The sequence below is a fragment of the Schistocerca americana genome, chromosome 3, assembly GCF_021461395.2.
Source record: "Schistocerca americana isolate TAMUIC-IGC-003095 chromosome 3, iqSchAmer2.1, whole genome shotgun sequence".
NCBI classification, from domain to species: Eukaryota; Metazoa; Arthropoda; class Insecta; order Orthoptera; family Acrididae; genus Schistocerca; species Schistocerca americana.
This window is the reverse complement of record NC_060121.1, coordinates 950,451,178-950,457,177: the sequence shown is the minus strand read 5'-3', so window position 1 is coordinate 950,457,177 and position 6,000 is coordinate 950,451,178.

Here is a 6,000-nt window from a genome sequence, read left to right as displayed (position 1 = left end):
TATTCCTTCAGCAATAATGATTTTCATTGGACAAGCAGCTTGGTCTTAAATTCTGCCATAGGCAGTAATTCAGTGCTAACTATTAACCTCTCATGTTCTATGGTACATACAGATTACTTTTAACATAGTAGACTCATGACTGCCTACCTATCCCTCCCTTCATGTCTTAGGTAGTTAATTCCAACCCTAATGGCAGTGAAGATGAATTGGTAACTTATACAGTGTGTTACAAAAAGGTACAGCCAAACTTTCAGGAAACATTCCTCACACACAAGATGTTATGTGGACATGTGTCTGGAAACGCTTAATTTCCATGTTAGAACTCATTTTAGTTTCGTCAGTATGTACTGTACTTCCTGGATTCACTGCCAGTTGGTCCAACTGAAGGAAGGTAATGTTGACTTCGGTGCTTGTGTTGACATGCAACTCATTGCTCTACAGTACTAGCATCAAGCACATCAGTATGTACATCAACAGGTTAGTGTTCATCATGAATGTGGTTTTGCAGTCAGTGCAATGCTTACAAATGTGGAGTTGGCAGATGCCCATTTGGTGTATGGATTAGCATGGGGCAATAGCCATGGTGCGGTGCGTTTGTATCGAGACAGATTTCCAGAATGAAGGTGTCCCGACAGGAAGACATTTGAAGCAATTGAACGGCGTCTTATGGAGCACGGAACATTCCAGCCTACGACTAATGACTGGGGAAGACCTAGAACGATGAGGACACCTGCAATGGATGAGGAAATTCTTCGTGCAAATGACGATAACCCTAATGTCAGCATCAGAGAAGTTGCTGCTGTACAAGGTAATGTTGACCACGTCACTGTATGTAGAGTGCTACAGGAGAACCAGTTGTTTCCGTACCATGTACAGCATGTGCAGGCACTATCAGCAGCTGATTGGCCTCCACAGGTACACTTCTGCGAATGGTTGATCCAACAATGTATCAATCCTCATTTCAGTGCAAATGTTCTCTTTACGGATGAGGCTTCATTCCAACGTTATCAAATTGTAAATTTTCACAATCAGCATGTGTGGGCTGATGAGAATCTGCATGCAATTGTGCAATCACGTCATCAACACAGATTTTCTGTGAACGTTTGGGCAGGCATTGTTGGTGATGTCTTGATTGGGACCCATGTTCTTCCACCTACGCTCAATGGAGCATGTTATCATGATTTCATACGGGATACTCTACCTGTGCTGCTAGAACATGTGCCTTTGCAAGTATGACACAACATGTGGTTCATGCACGATGGAGCCTCCTGCACATTTCAGTTGAAGTGTTCATACGCTTCTCAACAACAGATTCGGTGACCGATGGATTGGTAGAGGTGGACCAATTCCATGGCCTCCACACTCTCCTGACCTCAACCCTCTTGACTTTCATTTATGGGGGCATTTGAAAGCTCTTGTCTAGACAACCCCAGTACCAAATGTAGAGGCTCTTCGTACTCGTATTGTGGACGGCTGTGATACAATACGCCATTCTCCAGGGCTGCATCAGCGCATCAGGGATTCCATGCGATGGAGGGTGGATGCATGTATCCTCGCTAACGGAGCACATTTTGAACATTTCCTGTAACAAAGTGTTTGAAGTCATGCTGGTACATTCTGTTGCTGTGTGTTCCCATTCCATGATTAATGTGATTTGAAGAGAAGTAATAAAATGATCTCTAACATGGAAAGTAAGCGTTTCCGGACACATGTCCACATAACATATTTTCTTTCTTTGTGTGCAAGGAATGTTTCCTGAAAGTTTGGCCATACCTTTTTGTAACACCATGTATATGCCTGTATTCATGAAAGTATACAACTGCTGTTACAATCTCAATAATGAGTTGAGATTTTAATGTAGGGTATCCACTCATCCCATATTTATGGGACAGTCCCATTTTTTTCTAAAATGTCCTGTTGTCCCAAAAATTTTCCTGGGGTTTTCTAGTGTCCCACATTTTTGTGATTCTGCTTAGCTAAGGTATTTTATGCTACCAGATGACTGATTTACAACTTACGGTGCATCATTGTGCAAGTATATATGCTGGGAAGTGTCACTTATACTATTGTCTGTAATCTTCATTTATTTGGTGTTAATGTTTTGTAATATTCCAGTTTTGCTCCCTTTCTCACGTACCAAAAAGAAAGTGTAATTTTAACAGCAATATAAAAAGTAGGTTTACTTTTATCACTGGCAGTGAAGGAACTGTAGAAAATATGTTATGCACTCACACTATTAATGCCCACCAAAGTGGCCAGATGGACCTGATTGCAGCAGCACAGGCCACAGAAGATAGAGCAGTGTACATGGCTGCCAGCCATAAAGTAGTACAGCTGGGATCTGCTCACCCACAGGAATGAAAGGGTAGGGGCTCAGGAAACAGAGAAAGGCATCATCCAGCACAGAACCACAACAAAGTTTTTCATTTGGGACTTGTAGGTATGCACTAGTTGTTCAGCCTCGTTCTCTGATTGAGGAAAGAATGGCAGAACCATAACATGACAAAGGCCATGACAGGAACAAAACAACTGAAATGTGAGAGAAACAAACTGGGGACCCAATACCAGAAACTAAGTCACAAGGCAACCTCTGAACAGAAAAAATAACTCAAAAGCATACCAACTGAGAAAAAGCACCCCCAACAGAGATCCAAAAGGAATTCAAGAAGGAACCCACAAAGTCTACATGAATGCATTCCCAGGGCTGGCATGGAGTGGGCCAGGGGGACAGAGATGCCCTGGGAGCTGCATGTTGTCTAGCACACTGCTCATAAGCCATGACGAAACAGACAATTTCGCCATCAATACCTGCCGAAAGAACAAGTCTCCTAGCTAACAGTTTTGCGCACAAGTGCAAAACACCCCAATGGCCCTAGTGGAGAAGGTGTAGAACCTCTTGCCATAGTGCAGTAGGAATGACTACTCTGGGAGAGATGTCTTCTATGGACAACAGCAAAGCACTGTCAAAAGCAGAGATGTGGCACCATAAATAAAAATAGTTGCACAGGAGATCCAAAGCTGAACCTGGTGGTTTATCTGGACAGTCCTATTGAACTAACTGAACCACTCGGCAGAGAATGGGGTCAGCAGCAATGGCAGCTGCTATGTGTGAGCTCATAATTGGGAAACTCTTGACTGCAGCCTGTGTTTCTATACCAAAATGGAAGCAATTGAAATCAGGATCAGGACCCATGGAAAGGCAATACAAGGCATCCACATTGACATGTTTAGATGTAGGTTGGAAACGAATTTCACATTTGTAGCATGACAAGAACAGGGCCCAGCATTGTTTGTGGTGTGTTGCCTTGTCAAGTAAGAAAGTGTGGTTGTAAACACAGAAACCAAGGTTTTATGGTCAGTAGTAAGGTAAAACTTGGAGCCATAAAAAACATAAAATTTCTGGAGGCCATAGAACCAGAACTCACTGAGAGACTTCAACCACAGGAACCTGCAGATAAGCTTCGAACAAATCAATTTTAGAAAAGTACTACCCACCCTATATTTTCACCAACAGTTCTTCCTGGCACAGTAGAGAATATGTATCAACGATCAACTGCACATTGACAGTAGTACTGAAGTCTCCACAGAAGTGAAGTTTCTGCAATAGCTTCCAAACTACAACTAGCAGAAATGACCATTCATTAGCCATAACAGGCTGCTTTCACTTGCTCTTTCAGGATGACAGGAACAGGACACACGTAACAAAAATGAGGCCGATCTGTGGATTTCAAAGAAATATGAGCAGAAAAATTCGAAGAATACCCTATACCTGCCAAAAACAAGTCTGAAAACTCCTCACATATAGCTTCCAGTTGCAAATACCATACCTGATCAGACACAAGGTACACTGTGTCAGTGACAGAAAATTCAAATCCCTGAAATGTGTCCATTCTGAGCAAATTCTGAACCCTAGCGTCAGCAAAACCACCAAAAATGTAATGGAATGAACCACTGACTTGTAAGAGGCAGATGCTGTAACTCATCACAAAAGTGCAATGTTGTGACCAGCTTCCATGTGACCAGTGCCAACGGTGGCAAGCCTAAACTCACTTAAGTTTGAGAATTCAATAATGACACTGCAGCACCTGTGTCAGCCTGGAGTTAGAGCACTTGGAGAAACACACTTAACTCAATAAACAACTTGGGAGAAAAGAAATCAAAAGCATTGGAGTCACACAGTTTACGTCCATGTCCATATCCTGCACAACCTTTGGCAAATAACACACGGAGGTGGTGTGGCCTTTCTTCTGGCAAGCATTACAAGAAGCCCTTGGCTTAAGGCATGCTGAACATTCTTGCTGGACAAAACAGGAAGGATAAAACAAAACAGAGCATGCTGGCCCTGGCACTGTGGTGCTCACGACTGCTTGGGCTGACCTTTGTCTGCTCAGGCCCACATATCTACCACTGCCTCTGACACTTCCTTTTGCAAGCTAACTGTCATCCTAGTGGGCGCATCTTGTGACACTACTGCCACATCACCCCATGATTCAATTTGCTCACCCACTGTCTGAAAAACTTCAAAAGCTGATGCTATTTGCAAAACTTCTGCCAAAGAGGAGGGTTCACAGAGTAAAGCCTTTCGTGAAACTGCCTTGCATGGAGCTAAACAGATAATTGCATCACACATCATAGAGTATGCATAAGAGTCATTAAGGGCATCAATTATGAATTGACACTTACAGCTAAGGCCATGAAGTTCAGTCGCTGAAGCCCTGTATGACTGATTTGGCTTGTTGTGGCTTTGGTAGAATTCAACTCACACCAGTATAATGGGCATTCATTTGCAATGGTAGAGGGACAATAAACTGCACTTGTGATCAAAAGTAAGAGCTACCAGTTCTTGTAAATGGGCAAGCTGACACAGTAACTGATACATCTTAGGTGGAATACATGAGAGGAATAATGCTTTGCACAAATTTGAGTCTGTCTCACCAAAAGCCAAAATTGCTATCTAAGTCTTTTTTCATAATCTATCCAGTCCTCAGCTGAAATATCAAACAGAAGAAAACTGGATGCATAGACTAGTGGAACAGTACATTGTCTGTTAGCGGAAGCCGACAAAGTGGTCACTGCCAAAGTAAGCTGTTCAATCAAGGCCAGTAGCATGATGTCTATTATGATTTAACCTGAAGAAAATATACCTAAATAACGCACACACAGAAACTGTCAATTGTGTAGTAGCCAAGTAAGACATGAAACAGATCCAAGTAACACAAATATGACTTTATTCATAAACCTCTGAACAATAATGGAAATAAGCTTCTCATGACTTCACGTCCAACAAGACAAAAGAATCACACAGAAGGTGCCACATAAGTGATACACATCACAGTTGATGTGGATGCTACATACTAAAATAACATAGTGAAGGTGAGCCAGAGCTGTTCGACACACATATAGGTGCGAGTCACTGTGCACACTTCCAACAGTTGGCCTCTAGTGGGCAGCCCATGCTGATACAGATGGCAGTTGATTTAAGCACATACACATAGTAACACTACACTCAGTGCACGCTCTAGTAGCAGGAGTCAGTAAATACAATTTCTGTCCCTTATGTCCTAATTGTCACAGGTTTTTTCTAAACTTTTTAAAAGTCCATTTTTAATTAAAAAAACCTTTAGATTAATATTTATTAACACAAAGCTACATGAGACAGAAGATTTAATATTATAGCTTCATAGTTAATTTTCTACGTATTTTAAGCTGAGTCACCCATTACACATAATCTTTCAGTTATACAATCAGTTACTATCTGTTTCTACACAAACAATCTTTATTCTTTGAAAAATAATCAAATTGATGACATAATTTCTATCACTAAACACACACTTCGAAGTTAAAGATTTCCTAAGATAATGCACAACTGTCAGAAATCAAATGTAGTAAATGCTCATGAATGACTCAAAGATTTATTTTTGCAGAATTTATTCAACATTATTTGTGTAATCCCTGATGCAATGCATTTTTTTAACAGATGGTCATGGTGGAAATGGCTCA